Source organism: Protopterus annectens, chromosome 1.part0, assembly GCF_019279795.1.
Source record: "Protopterus annectens isolate FY-2018-M chromosome 1.part0, PAN1.0, whole genome shotgun sequence".
NCBI lineage: Eukaryota > Metazoa > Chordata > Ceratodontiformes > Protopteridae > Protopterus > Protopterus annectens.
The window spans coordinates 992,597,347-992,619,116 of record NC_056725.1 but is presented as its reverse complement, the minus strand read 5'-3'; positions in this window follow the sequence as shown (position 1 = coordinate 992,619,116).

Genomic DNA, 21,770 nt, shown 5'->3' with positions numbered 1-21,770 from the left:
GGTGTCCATTACAGCCTGTATACACAAACAAGACACATCATCTGCAGGTAGTACATAGGTAGGCCTAAGAGGTATAGTTGTAGCACAACAGCAACCTGAACTGGAGTATGCCCATCTGTGGAATGGACAACTGCTATCACTATACAGGGTTACTGTGGTCATGCTCATACACATAGCTTCACATAACTTGTTTGGATGCATTGACCTCAATTACACAAGGTGACAGTGGACGTGCTCATTCACTTAGTAGCACAGGGATGTTTGGGATGCACTATGACTACAGCTACACAAGGTTATACTTGGCATGCTCATACACTTAGTAACAAAGAGCTTGTTGGATGCACTGACTCAAATTACACAATGTGGCAGTGGGTATGCTCATACACTTAGTAGCACAGGGCTGTTTGGGATGCACTCCTATTCTAACCACAGAAGGCCACAATCTGCATGCTCATACACATACATGCACAGAACATGTTGTAATGGAGTCCTATTGTAAACACACAGGTATACAGCTAAGTACATCTTACCTGTCAGTATATATGCTCATCATACTGGTTTACTACCAGATACCAGTATGAGGTCCGTAAATGATATATCTGTGTCTGTGCTGTGTGATACACATGCATACATGTACATGAAGTACTGACATATATATGTTAAGTATACACAATCATGCATGTGTGGACGCCATAGACAATAGGTTAACTGGGACACACAGGCGGTTACTACCTACAGCATGTGTCACACACCTTGCTGCCCTAAAATGCATACATTGATAGCAGGTTGTGGACAGTGGCATTATACTTGAAACAGTGACATGTGCAAGCATAATGTGTGAGCCACATTGTGTAATGGTACTGAGGTGCAGTTGTCAAGATGACCTCTCCCGGCAGTGTTAGTAGTTGTCATTATTAGCAGGACTGCTACCCTAAGTATATCTCAAATTGGTTATATACACAATTTCTGCTGCTGTCCGTCACCTTACATGTGGCATTTGCTACCAAGCACATTACTGCCATTCACACTGATGTCATGGTATGAGTGGGAACTGCTAGATCAAAACAATGAGCCAATGTCCTGCTGTTATTATGAGGTTGTCCAGTGTCAGTCATTGTGGGCTGTCATTACTGAACGACAAGCCTTCGACACAGAGCACATGCATCCATGTTTCAAGTGAGTGTGGATAATACCTAGGTCACATTTACCCATATAGTCGCATTCCAAGGCAAATGTCCTACACACAGAAGTAACACCCTGACACCTACAAGACAATTGCATTGGATGCTTATGCTAACAAGTGCTAGATGTGTGGCTTTAGTAATCCATTTGCTCAATGTAGAACCTACAATGGGGAATACTGACATTTGTGCAGTGAGGAATATCTGGCTGAAGGCTCTGTAGTGCACAATTGCACTACCACCATATAACTCAGATCCAGACATGTGGGCCATAACACTGGTATGGACCATTCCAGATGGTGGTGTCCACATGTTCATAAAGGCTACTCACATGTAAAGACTACTACTCTGACATAAGTCATCACAGATGAGTCAGGTACATGTGACAGTGGCAAACGCTGCATTCTAGGTTGTATCCTCATATACATCCAACACCTTGTCCCCAGACTACCAATACACATAGTATGGTAGACCACCAGATAACCTTCGACTGATGGATTGTACCTAGGCCTACATCAACTGTGCAAAGTACCCATGTACAGACGCAGCTGCATAATGTGTTATGCAATGCAATAATACCACTGATTGTAACCAGCTCAATTGTATACATTCCAGGGTCCCTCGGATGTTATCAGCATTAACACAGTCGGCTGTTGCTCTACACCAGTAAACAACACCCTCATGGTTGGATATGACCTAACTGTATCTGCCCTGAATATGTACATCCCACACTCATACAACATAAATGACATTACCATAGCTTTCATTATCCTTTCTACATACAGGTGGCTACAGTCATTACACACACGCACATGGCAGTTAGCATGCTAACAGTATATAAGGTTTGATATCTATGTTAACAGCGGTAATATTCCCTCTTTACTGGTCACCGATGACAGCTATCATATCAGACAACAACCCATGTGGCACGTATGCCATTAGACATGTCCACCTAATGCAATGCCTACAAACATACCCAAATAGCAGGATCATAGGACATACACAGGCCTGTACTGTCAGACTCAGGGAAATCCAGCTATTTTCTGTATGTTCCTGAGTAGTCACAGGTGATACGTTCATGACATGTACAGCCATGTGTGCTCACAGCCCCTACATATACCCCCATGTCAACAATTGCAAGCCATGCATGCTGTGTGATGTCTGGACATTAGCCTTAGTACCACAATAGCCAGTAAGTGCTGAGTTGAGATGTTTATAAGCCACAGCCCTCACACATGCTTGAATGAGTGTACTGCCTAGCTCTAACAGAGCACATTGCTGGCACTCTTCCAGTAAACATGAGGTGTGTGTGGCAAATATGATGTGCTCACTGTTGAGCAGTACAGTGCCCTGGATTCACCTTGGCACTGTCAAGTAACAATTTGTAGGAGCATGACATAGAATAATGCTGTGTGTGTCTTGCTATGTGCTGTTGTCATATATGTGCACTTGGCTACTTGGTGAAGCTGGTTGTGTCCTACCAGTACATGAATACAACATCCATTATGGTGTAACGCTCGGCTATGTTTCACACATGGCGTGAGGAAGGTGTGGAATGTATCTTCTTGACCTGCTAGTGCACTTACTGACGTAAACTGCATATGTGTACATGTATTGATGTTTGTTTAGATTCCATGTGTCTGCAGTGTCTGATGTTTGATGGTGGCTATTGTCTTAGTACATCATGCTGTTGCAATACAGTCTCAACATTGCCAACTGTATATAGTGATATGCTCAAAGTACAGTAAGCTGTACATGAGGTATGGACAGATGTTTGGACATGACTACTAAGTGGTGGGGCAACTTTGCAGATGAATGATTACTGAAGACAGCTTACTGATGTGTTACAACCATTTCTACAATAACCTGTGTAACTGCTAACGTCTGGTTTTGTTAATTGAAATGGAAGACATACAATGTAGAATGCAGTAAGGGTGTCAATGAAGGCAAACCTCTTGAAACCTGTAACAGTAATACCTCCACTGTGCATATATTGTGCATATATCAGCACAGTTGGCAAAGGAAAGAGTCAGTAAGCTTTGTAGTAAATGCAATAGTGCTGTGCTTCTGTAATACCTATCATGAGATAGGCAGGTGTTTGATTCACAGTACTGGCACTTGTGGGTGTGTGTGTGTGTCCATACATGTCATGTGTGGTTGGGAATACATCCCTCATGTTTTCACTCTCCTGAACACTGTTGTTGACGTCAGTACGGAGTGAAGTGTAGAAAGAAAGGCATAGGCAGGTGGTTGAACCTCACACATGTCAAGTGTCTGTATGTGTGTGACATAGGTGTATATCTTTGTGAATGTCACAGTGGGTGTGTGTGTGTGTACGTGTGCGTGTGTGTGTGTGTGTGTGTGTGTGTGTGTGTGTGTGTGTGTGTGTGTGTGTGTGTGTGTGTGTGTGTGTGTGCGTGTGTGCGTGTGTGTGTGTGTGTGAATTGCTGTCCAGTCCCTGGAGTAAGGCTGTATTTTAACATAATGAAATGTTAATGCCCCCTCCCCCATCCACTCAATGCAATCTAGTATCCCTGTTGATATCATCAACCATAGATGGGCATTCTAACTGCCTGTTAACATGTACGCCCTGGGGTGTGACTTGTTGTTACATAGCCTACTGATGAACCCCCCTCCCCACATACACTCACTGCACTGTAGTATCCCTGTCGATGTCCTCGATCTTAGGCCATTCCTACTACCTGTACATGTGTGATCTCTGTGGCGCATCTTGTAATTGCGTAAATCTATAATGATGATATGCACATAAGGAGGGGTTCTCATCCAAACACTGGCAACTGTGTGTGTGTGTGTGTCAGAGTGCGTGTTACTGTGTCTGTGAATCCCTGAGTGTGTGGGTGTGTCTGTGTTTGCATGCTTTCATGGCAGCGGGTATTACTGCTTCCCAATGTGAATCCACTATTTCCACTGGCTTTTACCCTTGTCATCCGCTATACCACTCTTTTACCTCCTCCCCACTCCAGGTAAGTATACCTGTGATGTCACCCACTATGGATGTAACGGCTCTGAACACAGTAGCTTACTACACAGCTATCATGCTCTTGGATTATTAGAACAGTAAACATAATTGAAACATGGGAGATTATAACTGTGATGTGGAATCTACAAAGTGCATGCAGGCATTGAATCCAAACACAAAAAACAAACTAGAAAAAGAACTGAGACAAATGAACACGCCTTCACTGCACCACTTCTATTAAAACAATCCAGTGGTATCGATATCCACCTTCAATGGACAAACTTTTATGTTTTGCTTGGTCCATTGAAGGTGGATATCGATACCATTTGGATTGTTTTAATAGAAGTGGTGCAGTGAGAGCGTGTTCATTTGTCTCAGTTCTTTTGCATGCAGGTATTGTCATACAGACCTGTGAGTAGTCAATATGTACATATGGGACACTAACCGCAAACACTGACATCCCCTAGCACATGCAACTACACCTGAAAGAGGAAGGCAGAACATCAAGATCAACATGCTGTTAGTGTTGTTATACATGATACATACTGTCAAATGTACAAAATGTAATATGTGGCATGTCTGCTGCCTGTCAACACCATTCAACAATATTAATCTACAGTTGTCTACCTAGTATGTTCACCCTGTGCATCAGACCATATGAGCATGTCCCTGCACCGATGGTGTGGATGACAGGGATGTGGCAGAGGCATCATCATATGCACAGGGTGATAATGTTTGCCAGAGGCCTAGATCGTGCCATTGGATGACATCATGTGTGTGTGCTAGGGCCTGTGATATCATTGGGCGTGTGTTGATGTTATGCGTGTGTGTGTGTGTGTGTGTGTGTGTGTGTGTGTGTGTGTGTGTGTGTGTGCACGTGTGTGCGTGTGTGTGTGTGTGAATTGCTGTCCAGTCCCTGGAGTAAGGCTGTATTTTAACATAATGAAATGTTAATGCCCCCTCCCCCATCCACTCAATGCAATCTAGTATCCCTGTTGATATCATCAACCATAGATGGGCATTCTAACTGTCTGTTAACATGTACGCCCTGGGGTGTGACTTGTTGTTACATAGCCTACTGATGAACCCCCCTCCCCACATACACTCACTGCACTGTAGTATCCCTGTCGATGTCCTCGATCTTAGGCCATTCCTACTACCTGTACACGTGTGATCTCTGTGGCGCATCTTGTAATTGCGTAAATCTATAATGATGATATGCACATAAGGAGGGGTTCTCATCCAAACACTGGCAACTGTGTGTGTGTGTGTGTCAGAGTGTGTGTTACTGTGTCTGTGAATCCCTGAGTGTGTGGGTGTGTCTGTGTTTGCATGCTTTCATGGCAGCGGGTATTACTGCTTCCCAATGTGAATCCACTATTTCCACTGGCTTTTACCCTTGTCATCCGCTATACCACTCTTTTACCTCCTCCCCACTCCAGGTAAGTATACCTGTGATGTCACCCACTATGGATGTAACGGCTCTGAACACAGTAGCTTACTACACAGCTATCATGCTCTTGGATTATTAGAACAGTAAACATAATTGAAACATGGGAGATTATAACTGTGATGTGGAATCTACAAAGTGCATGCAGGCATTGAATCCAAACACAAAAAAACTAGAAAAACAAACTGAACATGAACTGCACCACTTCTATTAAAACAATCCAGTGGTATCGATATCCACCTTCAATGGACAAACTTTTATGTTTTGCTTGGTCCATTGAAGGTGGATATCGATACCATTTGGATTGTTTTAATAGAAGTGGTGCAGTGAGGGCGTGTTCATTTGTCTCAGTTCTTTTGCATGCAGGTATTGTCATACAGACCTGTGAGTAGTCAATATGTACATATGGGACACTAACCGCAAACACTGACATCCCCTAGCACATGCAACTACACCTGAAAGAGGAAGGCAGAACATCAAGATCAACATGCTGTTAGTGTTGTTATACATGATACATACTGTCAAATGTACAAAATGTAATATGTGGCATGTCTGCTGCCTGTCAACACCATTCAACAATATTAATCTACAGTTGTCTACCTAGTATGTTCACCCTGTGCATCAGACCATATGAGCATGTCCCTGCACCGATGGTGTGGATGACAGGGATGTGGCAGAGGCATCATCATATGCACAGGGTGATAATGTTTGCCAGAGGCCTAGATCGTGCCATTGGATGACATCATGTGTGTGTGCTAGGGCCTGTGATATCATTGGGCGTGTGTTGATGTTATGCGTGTGTGTGTGTGTGTGTGTGTGTGTGTTGAGGTGCCCTACATTTGTTTCTGGTGTATGTGTATGCATGCACACAGGTCTGGCATGTGGCTGGCCTACACAAGAGTATTATTGACAGCTGCAGACTGTACAAGACAGGTTTCACAGTTCACGGTGTCCGGTCAAGGTCACGTGACCTGTGACTGCCAGGAGTTGCACAGGCCTTACCAGGCAGAGGTCCATATTGGGTACTGTCTGATGACACATGTCCACTGGAATCATGTCCCTGTTGGGACTGTCCAGGACAATGTGCACATTGCCTGCTGTGTCCTGGTGTGGACTGCACAGCACCAGCTGCACTGCTGCTGCTACCGCCACTATGGGAGCGGGCATGTGCAGTAGCATGTTCACGTAGACCTTCAACAGATGATGTAGCTGACCTACGTCCATGTGCCCGACACCTCACTCCCACCAGATGTTCCAGCACAGACATTCCACGCTCGAGGATTAACATGCCACGATCAAGGACTCCCACCATGTCACCCAATTGTCTATCCAAAACATCTGCAAGATGATGGTGAGATGATGGTGAGCATTTGCAATTACCTAGATGTTGTCAGTTAATGAATGGACAGCAGCCCTCTGAAGCCTTAGACCTTCTCTGTTGTGCCATTCAGCATGTGCCTGTGCCTCCATTACAGCCCGAAACATGCATCTGGTGACTCTAAATGATGTACTTTGTCTTGCAGGGGCATGTTGGCCAGTGGTCCTCCTACAGGCAGCACTGGGCACATGCCTGTGTGGGACATCACCAGTCAGTTGACTGGAAACCTGGTGTGCAGCACACCTTCCATAGTCTCCACACCTCCCTGTTCCATGCTACCATCCACAAACTGTCCTTCCTCTATGGCCAGTGGTGATGGGGGTATGTGTAGGCAGGGGAACTGTGTGTGAGGATGAGGAGGATACAGGTGGAATGGCAACCAATGGCACAGATTCAGCCCCTGATAACCCTGTCTGTGCCTCAGTTATACTATAATCATCACTGCTAGAGTCTGTGGGGACACTAACATCAAGTGGACCGCAGAAAGGCAATGCACCTACATCATCACCTGTGAAGGGAAGAAAAGAACTGTACATTACAAGTTATACCACACAGACACACACACAGACACACACAGATACACACAGACATACGTTACATGCAGGTGATATGGCAGATGGCATTCAGCTTAGACAATTATAGTGGTAGTTATCAAACATCCCTGAGTTGCACACAACAGCATGCATGTGTTATAGCAGATGACATGCACCTTACACAATTATAGTGGTGGTTAGCATACATACCTGTATTGCACCATTTGTGTTAGTAGCCTATTCCCCATACCTGCAATACAATGCATGCAATTTGCATCATTGCACCGCACTGCCATGGTGTGTGCAGCATACACCACACGTTAACAGACCATCGCTGACCTTTGTACATTTGCCACTGATGCTTTGTGTTGGCCACCACCCCTATGTGTGAGGACATGAGCAGAAGGGTATGTCGACTGAATACTATGTTTGCCTGAACCCTAGCTTGCATATCTCCCCCTAAGCAGTGCATGTCTGTTCAACATTATTCTGCCTACCTCTGAGCTGAGTCTACAGACATTGTGCATGTGGCTGTACACACATGTTTGACATGGCTGTCCCTACTTTGCAGTGGTGCCACAGACCAGGACAGGTTTACAGTATCCCAGCCTGATGTGTGGTGTATGACCTTGCCAATCACATGTAGTATGACATGTCTTCTGCTGATGTGTTGAATGACATTCATACATGTGTAACACAATGGTGTCCTTTCCAATCTACAGTACAGTAATGGTGTCCCAATGCAGGGACGTGTTATACTAACATGGGCCTTCAGCTGATGCAATGTTGTCTGTCTGCCCTACAAATATGCAGTAACATACTGCACATTGAGCTGATGTGCATAGCCATTGCAGGGCATCATGTGGCTTCACTATTGCTATACAGTGTGAGTTACTGACACAGTTCATAGCCATGACTATGTTCACATATAATACATATCTAATGTGGAATATGACCCACGTCACTGAGGTGTATACACACTAAACCCTAATGTGGAATGTGTGACACAGGTCACAGAAGGGTATACAGATGACACCCCTGCACATCTGCAACCATATTACTGATGACTGGCAACTATGCCCACACATGGCTAACTTAGTAGTACTTTATGTCCCACATGCCATGAGTAACAGGCATGACAGTGATGTCAGACACCAGTAAGGTGAATGCACTGTATCTGTGGCCTGATGTGGTTGTATGTTTATGTTGTGCAACACATGTATGTATTTGGATACTGTATAGGTGAATGCTTTCATGCAGTGACTCACTCGAGATGTTCAAGACATGTTATGTGGTGGTTTCATGTTATGCCTACACAAGATGTGCACAGGCCTGTATGATGTTTAGTGTTTCACATCTGCAATATCACCGTTACACAAAGGCCATAGTTGTATTGTGTTGAGCCAATGTACAACACACATGTACATCAGTTCTACTGTGTGTGTTGCTTCATATCTCTGGCCGTCCTCCATGGCCATGTGTACACATGTTCTGTCCAATGGTTGTGATGGCCATCTATTACACATGTCAGTGTTATCCCATATGACATACACCCATATATGTCATATGCTCCACTGAGGACAGGGTTATGCAGATAAAGGGTGGAATGTATGAGATGTGAAACATCATGTTTTGCAGGATAGTTGAGCAGTGTTGCAGTCAGCCCACTACATGTCATGGACATGTCAGATAGCACATGATATTGTGTGACATTCATAGCAAGGGTATAATCCACAAGGGTGTATCCTGTGGGCTGGTCATACTCCAGCTCCAACACAATTAGAGTATGTGCACACATATGCTCTCTGTACAGTACTGTTTGTATTCCCAATGTGTGTAATGTTGATATGTAGTACCTGTCCCTACAGTGAAACACACCTCAACCATTGTGTTCACAGTTGTCCACACATCTGGCAATGGCAGTTTGGAAGGCTTAGTGTAGGTGTTTCATATAGTCTTCAATTGTTTCACATGGGTAACTACTGTGATGCATTGCAAGTCTGACCAGTGTCTATTAACAGGACCACCATACATTATGTGTACGTGTGTTATGGCAGATAGCATGCAATTAATATGATCTGTGCATTATCAAGCCTGGTAAATGTGTACTTGTGTTATGGCAGATAGCATGCAATTAATATGATCTGTGCATTATCAAGCCTGGTAAATAATAACAATCTCACCTAACACAGGCTGCTGTCACTGCAAAATATCAGAGGTACCTAAACAGGAGTGTCACAGCAGTAAGTAGATACAGGGTGCAATGTGCATGTTACCACATAAGCCAGTACAATACACTATACTATGGAGTATGCACATCTGTGCATACATAGAGTAGCAGACTATAGTATGTGGCATGTGTGCATACATGCCTTGCATATGATGTTACATTACATATTGTACAGTAACACATGTAACTATGTGAAATATAGTTGTGTTATATGTGCAGTACTGACTTTCCAAGCAACTCCAGGCCTGGTGGTTGAGAGACACCCACCTCCACAATACCAGCTAATGCTTGTGAATGGAGGTCTGCAGGTGTCCCCAGGTTGGTTAGTAGCTCCTTGGTACATGTGAGTGGGGGCTGGGTGAGTCCCCCCTACCTGTTGCACCTTGTTCCTTGGAGATTGCATTAGCACACTGTTTCGCCCGTCTTATGAGGTCAGTGCAGTGCCAGCGCACCTACTGATAGGTGCGAATGTGACCTCCAACATCATTTACCCTCCTGCAGAGTTCCTCCCACAGGGCATCCTGTTGCTGTGTATCCTGTGGCACATGGCTGAAGAGTGTTGAATGGTTGTCAAGGAGGTACAGGATGAGGACCTCATCCTTGAAGTGAGTGTATGCTGGTAGCCTGCTATGTGGCATACCTGGAAGACATAATGATGGAGACAGGTCACAATAACTCACAGAGAAGTACAGAAGTACAGCTGAACATACATGTGTATCACATTTATTAAGATTACAAATAATTCTTTGCAAATCTACATGACACTAACACCACTGACATGTTTAAGTCACACACATTTGACACTTACTGGTGATGTGATGTTATCACCATATATATATGTGTGTGTGTCATGTGATGACATTGCTCATCCTCCATGTGGATGTTGTCTTGACATGGGCATGTCTGTTTGCCTGTACTGGTGTCTTTACCTATCAGCACATGCCTGGATGTGTTTACATTAATGCAATTGACCTTAATGCTGTATATATGTCACATATATAGTCATACATAGCCATTAGGGACATGACCTGTGACCCTGCAGACTTGCAAGCATTTATGTGTTTTGCCATATATATATCTACATGGCACTGTACAGCTGTGTAGCATCCTGCCATGTTTTACCTGTGTTGCACATGTGTAACACATGGGACAATAGCTAGCCTGATGGTATTTGCAGGATTGGACATCAACTATAGCATGTATGGTCATAATGAACTAGTAAGCTATATGCCCAGGGCCATTTATGAGCCTAGGCAGACAGGTTACCTAGCTGATGGCAACAGACAGGTAAGTTTCAGCGGCCAGTTCAAGCAGTGCCACAGAACTAATCCACAGGGTTACTGATATATTTGCCATGCGGTCATCGCACCATGCCACAGAGAGGGGCGATGTGCAGCTTCACTGGATAGGGACGCATAGTATGGCAAGAGTATGTTAAATGTATGGGACAGAGATCTGTCAGGCATGTTGTGATCCTTGTACTAGAAAGGTGGATGTCCATGAAGTATGTGTTTATTTGGGATCAGGATGTGTTAAGTGTAGCATGTCCAACATCTCTGATTGAACATGGCTTTATTCAGGGTAGGCTGCATGGTACATAGTGGAGCTAGGGATTGGGAAGGGCAGTGTAGGCCATCTAAACGTGGGCAATAACCCTTAAAGGAAATATGTGATCTACTATAGGTCACATGAGCGTAGAGTATGGCTGAACAATTATCTCTATATTCATGGATGGCACCCTGTCATGATTAGGAGTGCCAGATATGACTACCTGACTGGTGTGGTGAAGTAACTATCAAAGGAAAGACTACTGTCCAGCTGCATCCCATACACACACAGTTGCCATTATGTTGACCGCTGCCTAGGCGGTAGATAATGGGTACAAGGTTTTTAACATAGGGGATGACAAAGCAATACTTAGCTGTCAGATTGTGGCCATATGTCACACACCGCACATCTGACACACAAAGGCCCTTCTGTATGTTGAATGCAGCACACTTTGAGTCAACTATTGCTCCTAGTTCATAGTCATTTGCAAACATCAATAGGCAGATGCCTTCTGTGTTAGTCTGTGTGGTATAGATATCAAAGACGGGGAGTACCAGGAATGAACCCTGTATTACTGTGGCTGGCACTGGTTTGATGTGCATGTATTAGTCAGACACCTTCTGTAGTGTTGGTTCTGCCAGCAGTCCAGTTACCAACCACTCCTGTGACATAAGAATATACACCTAGTTTACTGAGTGTAGCTGGAACACAGTATGGATGATGTTGTCCTATGACCTGGCAAGGTCATGACATGCAGTGTAAATCAACCCTACTGTCATCTACATCTGTACTGAGTACATCAAATACGTTGATCACGGTTCATGGCCTTACAGACCAGACTCAGCAGGGTAGTAGTGTACTATTTCCCATTAGGGGTGTGATAACTGTTGCTGTGCACCATTCGGTGTGTACACAGCCTGACATGGAGCTATGATTAAACATGATGTGTATGTGGATAGCGATTGTTCTTACATTTGTGTAGGATACACCCTGGGATGTTCACAGGTCCCATGAAAGCTGTATGTATGGCTTTAGAAAGTGCAGCTTGTACCTGCATAGTTGTTATTACAGGGGCCCTGTAGTGTACATGGATATATAACTAAGTGTACTTGTTGGGGGGGTGGGAGTGGGCTTAGGTTCTCTAAGACCCTATCTGGATGACCAGGTGCTATTTCTGTAGGTGCAGTACTTCCCATGCCATAGTGATGTGCAGCACGGCAGGTCATGTCGTTGCCATTACGATTAATGACACAGCTATAGAATGCCCTGTGCATGGCCTCCTAATATGTGGCTGATTAGTTTCACAGTAGCTTTGTGTGGTTTTATATGGTGTATCTGGATCTTACTGAGGTTGACCAGAGATCACCTACACTCATGTGTGTTCACTCTTGCACAGTTACTACCTTCTGTGGTACAGTTTAAAGCATGGTACCACCAGTCTGCCTTCTTGTTTGTGATTGGTTGAATCTTAGTTTTGTTTCAATGGCACAATCACTGCACGTATGTGACTGCTTAAGGTTCATTTGTGTAGGATTCAGCATTTGCACATGCATTGTCCATCTGCATGGGTGCCATGACAGTCACCAATTTGCTCTTAGGAAACATAACATTGGCATTGGAGACTGACTATGTGTAGCATACTGTTAGCACTCTTTGTTTGACTACTGTGATCCAGGTCATTGGGGTTGATGGAATCCAACATGCATTGAGCGCAGGTGTTAGTACATGAGGAGTCTTCCAAGTTGAGAGGAGCCATTATTATGGTTTTCTGTCTCAGACCTAATCTTCCCCATTACAGCATATTATGACAGTTGGGAAATCGGCCGCATGGTGGGTGATCTCTCGAAAGGTGGAATTTGAATTCCACTTTGGCACAAATGTATTTGCTCAGCATAATGCATATGAAGTTATGCAAGTGCAACTAGCGTGGGGGTGTACATATCCTTCAGGAATATGGACACCTGCGGCCCGTGTGTTCCAATAAAGGATAATGGGCAAGAGGTGAGGTATGTGTTATAACATGGTCATGCAGGTGTGCTCTCTGGAGCATTGAAACATGTCTCAGCCACTGCACAGATATGTTCTCCATGTTAGGGATTGACATATGTGTGTTCATATAGTGTTTCTGACATGTATCATTGTGTAGTGAGACCCACAGTTTATTGCTTGGCTGTCCCTGTGGACCTTCACTTGAACTGCGCATGATGAAGGCACTATAGGGGAAGGATGAGCCCTGGGCAGTATCCAGATTCCCAGGGGTGACAGGTGCAGGCCCTGTCTGGCAAAGCATCATGGTCTGTCAATCATGTTATTGTAGGCAGACAGATACTGGATACCCTTTGACTTGCACCACTACATTAGACAATTGTGGAATACAATCCATTTGTCCCTGCACTGCAGTATCATTCTGGCCAATGGCAGAATGCTACCCAGGCCTTCGGACATACCTGCATGGGCTACAAGACCTGACAGTTCCTACATGTGTTTCTATGCAGTCCAGGCTACTGCATCACAGGTCCTGCACAACAACATGGAATATGCCAGAGGCATGTGTATAGTTCAAAATGTGGTCTGAGTGTATGGGTATTTGGCTAATCATGGCAGACAGGCAGCTGACAGTATGTATGCCCTTGCATAGTTTGGTGAGTAACATAGTGCTAGAGTTTGCATTCACAAATGAGTACTGTTGGGCATGTTTCCAGTCATGTGTTCTGTGGTGTGGCACAATTATGCAAACTATATCATACAGTTTGTGTATTTCATTGTCTGTCTCTTCCAGCTTGGGAGTTCACTTGTTTGACCAGATACTTAGAAGCATCTGTGAATGTGTGTGATTTCTGGTAATGTGTGTGGGTGTCATTACTGTGTTCTGGTAAGGGTATGTGCTGGTTGTGATGATGAGATGCATGTGTTAACCTACACCTCATGACTGTCCAGTCCAGTCATGGCTGTAGACTGGGCTGCCTTCCAGCTTACCCCTGTAGCTGCATCCCAAACAATGTGTAGGGCATGGTGTTAGGTGGGTTTGGCAGTGTACATGGCATAGAGATTACATTACCCCAGGATGGCCACATACACAAAGCTGACATTAGTAAACACCAGTAGCTGACTAGTGGACATGCCTGTATGAGCATTCAGTGCTACAAGTACCAAGTTCTGTATTTAGTTTACTTACTGCTTATGAAGATATTTTAGACAGTGATGCTCACATGTAAATATTTGTGTTATGGACGTGACAACACTGGCTATTATGGAAGCACTGTAGCTACCTTTAGCAGCAATCCTCCTCTCAGGAGCACATCACATCCTGTTAGTTGATTACAGATGATTACAGATGATGCAAATGTCTACAGGTCTGTTTCCTTCTCTGGGTATGTTCTCACATATCCACCAGAACCATGAGCTCTGGTGGGCACAGACACCCACTCTCTAAACAGAGTCATGTATCAATAGACTCTGATGCCAATATCAACATGATCAGGATATAATCAGATAGTGTAAGCCATCACCTATGAAGCGGCTATTACACATGGGCAGCAGTCTCCTACATCTTACACTCCTACTGCAGATGTTACACTGGCATTAAAGATGATATGCAACCTGTTTCATTACCAGTACTGTGCACTACCTTACATACAGTATGTGCAAGCAGCTGTTAGGTCAGCAATGAGAGGTTAGGCTACACAAACCTGGTAGTTCAACCAGTGTGCCTCTACTCTCAATATCCACTCTATGTAGGTGTGCACATAGACATTTGGCCCAGCCCTGTAACAAGGGTCACTATACATTTGCATAATATGTACACATGCAAAGCTATTATTGCTTGCAGACAATACCAGAGAGGTCCAGCCCTGTAACAAGGGTCACTACACATTTGCATAACATGTACACATGCACAGTTGTTATTGCTTGCAAACGATACTAAAGAGGGGGATATTACACGTGTTATGTGCATGGGTAGTTACCTAGCTCTTCCAATTATCTTTGCTATCATGCTGCTAAACTGTCAGATGAATACAAGTGATATGTGTACTGTTACTGAGTATTGTAATTGCCAATAGACATAACTACTGTTTGCATAACGTAACAGAACTGCTATGTAGAATGGAATACAGATCTGTCTAAAATACCGTACATTACACAGTTATTGGCACAATATCCCACAATACAAACCATATTTGCACAGTAAGCCCACCTTTGACATGTTCATCTTACTTATACACACATACATATGTCGACTGTTACAACATATTAACATATACTATCCCCTGTTATAGCACATACTTGATGGACCAGTCCTGACACTGACAGTGGCTGGAAGCAAATTGGTGAGTTCCAAGCCCATATCATCCCTTGTGGTGTATGAGGAGATTGCCTTGTGACCTACAGCAATACACACATAATATACTACAAGCATTGCTACTGCTCAACAGTACATCACTACAAGAAAGCTATTTCCACTATATGCATTGATTACACTGTAATTCTTACAGAACAAGTACTACACACACAGACATACTACCTGTTATACATACCTTCTTAGTAATTGGAGGTGTTATTGACTAGTATAATACTCGTTTTCAGTTCGTCTTTCAGTGTTTTGTACTGTCCTACAGGTAGATACAAATGGTTTGAATGTGTGACAAGGCAACCTTTTATAGTTACAGATCAGTAACGTGCTATCCCGATAACCAATTGGTATTCCTAAGTAGCTAATTACATGCACATCAGCTGCGCTGCTACTGCCTTAGCCAATACCATGGCAACAGTGGAGTATAACTCAGTACTCCAGTTGGGCATTGTCCCTTTGCCTTACTTGTGAGGAAGACAGCCTGGAAGTGTTGTTTGGAATCTATTGCAACAGCTGTATGGAGATGGACAGTAATATATTGTGTGTAATGCCTAGAGATTTGGTCTAAATGTGAGTACTGCTGTTATATTTCTGAACATTGCTACTTGTGCAGGGTTTGTCTGTGCCTAATACTTCTGCATATGTTTCAGTCTGGCCAAGTTGTGACCAGCTCAAGGCTGCATAGCTATGCATATAATGTTAGGGGGTTTACAGTGTGCTACCAAACATATTTAGTTTGGTGTTAATGTATATCATACTGTGCTGATAATCAGTACTCGGTAACACTTCCTAGTGTACAAACCTTTCACCCCTCTGAAATGGGATTAGTTCATACAAACCCTGTAACATCAGCAGCTGCTCAATTGTATAACAGCAACTATTTCACATAGGGCCATGTTAATGTGTCTGTGTCCAGGTATGTTAAGGTTTCAGCAGATGTTGTACAGTAGTTGAATAATTGGTTATGGTATGACACGATGTATAGATGTAATTATTTTGGTTATGGTGTAGATATTGCTGGGTGTACGTAGCACATGCAGGTGTGTAGTAACCCCTTTTATACAATGTCTATATGTGTGTGGGTGTTCTTTCCCTATGTGAACACCTATCCCTTAGTGGACTAATAATATGGTAATTGCAGGCTGATTTATTTAGGCACTGTTAAATGCTTCCTGTATAGCATGCAGGTACTGTTAGTCCTTGAATCCTTTTGGCAATACATCGGAATGTAATAAAGTTTTGCAAATTGAAAGCTGTCTGTGTATTTCTGTCATGGATATTTGCAGTCATTGCAGTTGTGTTGGTGACTGTGTCCATAGAACATATTTGTAATAGTGTATTGGCATATTCTCTTCATATATTATGTTCATATTGTTTTGTGGGGGGGGGGTGGATTTCTATGGTCCATGTTATATTCAGATATAAACAATTCGGATGCTGTCTACACACATGTATGTATAGATATATAGATATATATATATTATTGCATACATTTGTCTGTACTTCCATAGATGTGTAGATGTTTTTAATCTATCTATATATCTACATATATATATGTAGATCTGTATATATCTCAACATGTCTCTATGTATCTCTCTCTCTCTCTGTATATATATATATATATATATATATATATATATATATATATATATATGTATATGGTTCCCTATCAGAAGCCTGAAACACTATAAGCTTGAAAATCAAAATCCTGAAGACACTAATATCTACCAACTGACCCTGACCCTAACCCTAACCCTAAGGTCCGTCAATATCGCACACTCACCTGACCCTAACCCTAACTCACTTAAACCGCCTCAACCCCAATATTTGTCACTATTGCATACATGCCTAACCTGCGCCCTAACCCTAACTCCCTTAAACCGCCCTAACCCTAACATAAAACCAACCGCACACTCACCTGAACCCAACGCATGACCTAACACCACAGGGCTAACAATAGCAAAGCCACAATGACGTCAGTATGTCCATTTTGTGTTTTCAGGATTTTGAGTTTCAGGATTTGGTTTTCGGATTTTGAATTTTCAGGCTTTTGGTTTCAGGATTTTGATTTTCAAGCTTATAGTGTTTCAGGCTTCTGATAGGGAACCATATATATATATATATATATATATATATATATATATATATATATATATATATATATATATATATATATATGAGCATACACCTTTCATTGGGTACGTTACTCTGAGGATGGAGTACATGGTTGCGGGTTCTAATCCTGGAAGGTGTTATTATTTTACCTCTCAGAGTAGGCACTGGTAGGGAAATTGTGAATAACGCACATTTAAGTGGTTGTAAGCAGGTTTGCCCATGGTCTGCTCAACATTAAGCAAAGGTTAAACCTGTGAAGAGCTTCTCCGTTTACTGTGTTTCAGCACCGCTTACTGTCGGGCAAACCTCTGGAAACCTGCATACAACTGCTTAAGAGTGCTTTAGTCCACCTGCATCCAACAGCCCTTATTCTCACCCTCAAAATAAATTAGCCTTTGAACCTGGGACCATGAACACCACAGTAACTGACTTTACCACTAAGGCATCTGAGATATGTACAAATGTTATGCTGTTTAGAATATACATTTTACTGCAAGTATTCCTCACTACTGAAAACAAATGTGACAGCCAGTTGGTGTATATATGTCTGATACATGTTAATGTTCATATGTTTGTGAAATTAGGTGTTGCAATGTAACATGACAGGGTGCATTATGAATGAGAAAGGTTCTTGCTTTGTGTCCTTTTTATATTGTCCCCATACTCCATATACCCCCCCCCCCCCAGTTCACTTGTTGAACATCCGACCCTGGCCCTCCTTGATACATGATTTTATTACCCATCATTCCTCCCCCACCCCAGTCTTCACATACAAAACAATTATCCCTTCTATGGTGAAACAGGTTAATATTAATAGTTATAATACCAGCGCTGCATGTGTTTTGTGTGCACTTCAATTCCTTTGGAGTGCTTCTGTGTCACGAAGTGTGTTCATAGATGTTTATATATATGGCTATTGATGTAACAGTATAATATATACATATATATATATATATATATATATATATATATATATATATTCATATATATGTGTGTGTGTGTGTGTGTGCAGACATCAGTGACATGTATACACACATATATATATATATATATATATATATATATATATATATATATATATATATATATATATTTCATATTAATTTGTAACAGTAATACATATGCAGACTTGAATGTGCTGGTTCACAAACTACAGTACTTTACAATGTACTGTACATATGTACATAAGGTGACTGTCTCATTTGTGATCATTACAGTGGAATGCATATGGAATAAGATGTAGTCTCAAGACCATGAAGCATGTATACACCTCAGATGGCTTAGTGGTAAGTCCCATGAATATAGTGTGCATGGTCCAGGTTTCAACACCTCCAATGCTTTAAATATGCTTGTTACTTCATAATAAGTCTCATTTAAGCAGTTTTAAGCATGTTTAAAAGTGTTTGTTTGACATTATAGCAGCAGTTAAACACAGTTAAACAAACTTTGTAACGTATAACTTGTGCGCGCAAACACGGCCACATCCGCTAACTACTCAGGATATATACATGTCAGTGAAGTAACATCTCACTATGTGCTTACATAACATTACATTTTCTGTTGACTTTACTCTCCAGCACACACGGGTTTATATGGGTGTTTTGAATGTTTATTATACAGACGATTACTACCTATATATGCAAGCTGTGGTTAAGGTATACTTTTGAACATGATAAACATCCCTGCCTTTAATGGGATTTGGACCTCGAATGCACAGATACTATGCATATGCTGTAACCATTACACTGTTGACATTAACATTACTTCCACCTATTTCCTATTTAGATGATTTCTATGTGTAAGCTAGACTAAGCAAAGGGCGGAGGCCCCCAAACCCACTGAGCTTCACTTACTCTTGAAATAACAACATATAACAAATGTACTGTGAGACAATACATTACATTCCTAACTACATTAGGCATAGCCCCTCACTGACACACTTCAAGGGAAACCTTGTTGTGTGAATGGGTAACAGAATATACACCCCTGGGATCATTTGTCCCAGAACCTTACAGCCAGGTGGTGGGGGAGCCTGTCCAGTTTGATAGCTGCGAGACCTGTTGGGGAAATTGAATGGTGTTGAATTGTCACAATAACATGCCCTCTTTAGATCACTAAGTGCCCCTATCACCGTCCACCACCCCAGTCTTCAACAGCTTCCAGCAACTCTGCCTGGAATTGCTTCATTGGCTATGCTTGACAGAGGCTCAGTTACTTCATCAATGGTGCGGAGAAAGCCAACACACTGTAGCTGTGCTTCTAATTGCCCTTGGGCAGATAGGTAGTAGGCTATCTGTGAACCTCTAAAGTGCAGGCCATCACAGCCATAATATATGAATAAACAGACTTTCAGAACACAATATACAGTGAGAAATCACCATGGAGTCAGGAAACAGTTAAGTACAGCAAGAAGATACAGAACACAGATACTTAGTCACTCCAAAAGCCTATCTTGGAAGCTAGAAGACTTGTATAAGTTTAAGGCTTACTATTGCTTACCAGTAGGTTACCTACAGGAGAGATGAAAAATAAGCACAGATGGGAAACATGCATGTAGCAATACCATACCGGCCTATGTGTCAGCCTTAGGCTTTGGAATACTGGCCAAGGCTATTGGCGCCCCCATGGTGCCTTATTTAGGATAGTCTCAAAGGTGAATACCAGATCCATAAATGGCACAATAGCAGAATCAATGAGGGTTATGCTACTCAACAGCAGGGGTTGTGATCACAGCACGTATGCACTCACAGCACTCCTCAGGATGGACAATGTCAACATCTGTGCAGTAACTGAGATCTGTCTTAAGGCTCCTGAGAGCACACCAGCACTACTAGTCTACAACCCATACCACACATTTCAGCCACAGAACATGGACTGACACAGACATGCATGGAGGGGGTGTATCCATATTCATCAGGGATACTTACACCTCCAGGTTAACGGGGCAGCATAATACCTCTGAGATCATCCATGTGCAGCTAACATCAGCCACAACTGCAATGTAAACTGTGGCCTGCAATGGATCACCCTCCATGACCCAGGACCACCACTCCACCTACCTGGAGAAAGTGGAGAACATGACAGTCCTAACGCACACCCTGGCATTGGTTGATGTCAACTATCATACCATTAACTGGAAAACTTACTCTAGTACTCACTTCCAGGCCCAGCTTTCCTGGAATTTATCACCTCATATGCCCTGTATCAGGTGGTAACCTCCCTAATGAGGGGTGGAAACATACTAGAAGTGGTCATCACCAACATGGGCAACAGGTGCACCACTGTGGAGGTTAACGGTCACTGGTTAGATCTGACTATGGACTATTCACTGTTTCCACACCCAAGCATCTCCCCACTCACGGATACCACAGTGTATACTTTTCCTACAGCTAAATTTACACTACTAGTGACTGGGGTGGGGGGGTTTCACAGCCACCACGCTAAGGGGAAACACTGCTCAAGATACAGACAGATTTACAAATGCAATCTATATGCACCTACATGAATTCATGGATCGTGCCATCACTGGTAATCCAAGACTCACTCCTCCTAGACAAGGACACCAGTCTGGTGGACCTCTGCAATAAACAGGCTATACTACAGAAGTAGGACAGTGTTCCAGACAAACAGCAAATCCCATGAAGGGCAGACATCCATGACCACTGTTAGTATGATACGTAGGTCCCTCTTGACATCATCCAAGACTAACATCAGCAGGAAAATAGGCAAGGATTCGAAAGACAACCACAAAGCCTTCCTTGGCTATGTCAAGGATCTAAGTGGTGACACACAGATTTGCACTGTGTCGGTGAAATATAGCACAAAATATGCTGACCCTACTGATATCGCCAACATCCTTGCAGATACATTCAGTGCATACTTCACCCCCTAAAGAGCCCACAACACTACCCGAATGGTACAGTATCCCGCACATCAGAGGCACACAGGTGGAAATGGCCCTCTCTAACAGCAGTTCACAGTGTCAATGGAGGCAGATGTTGTCC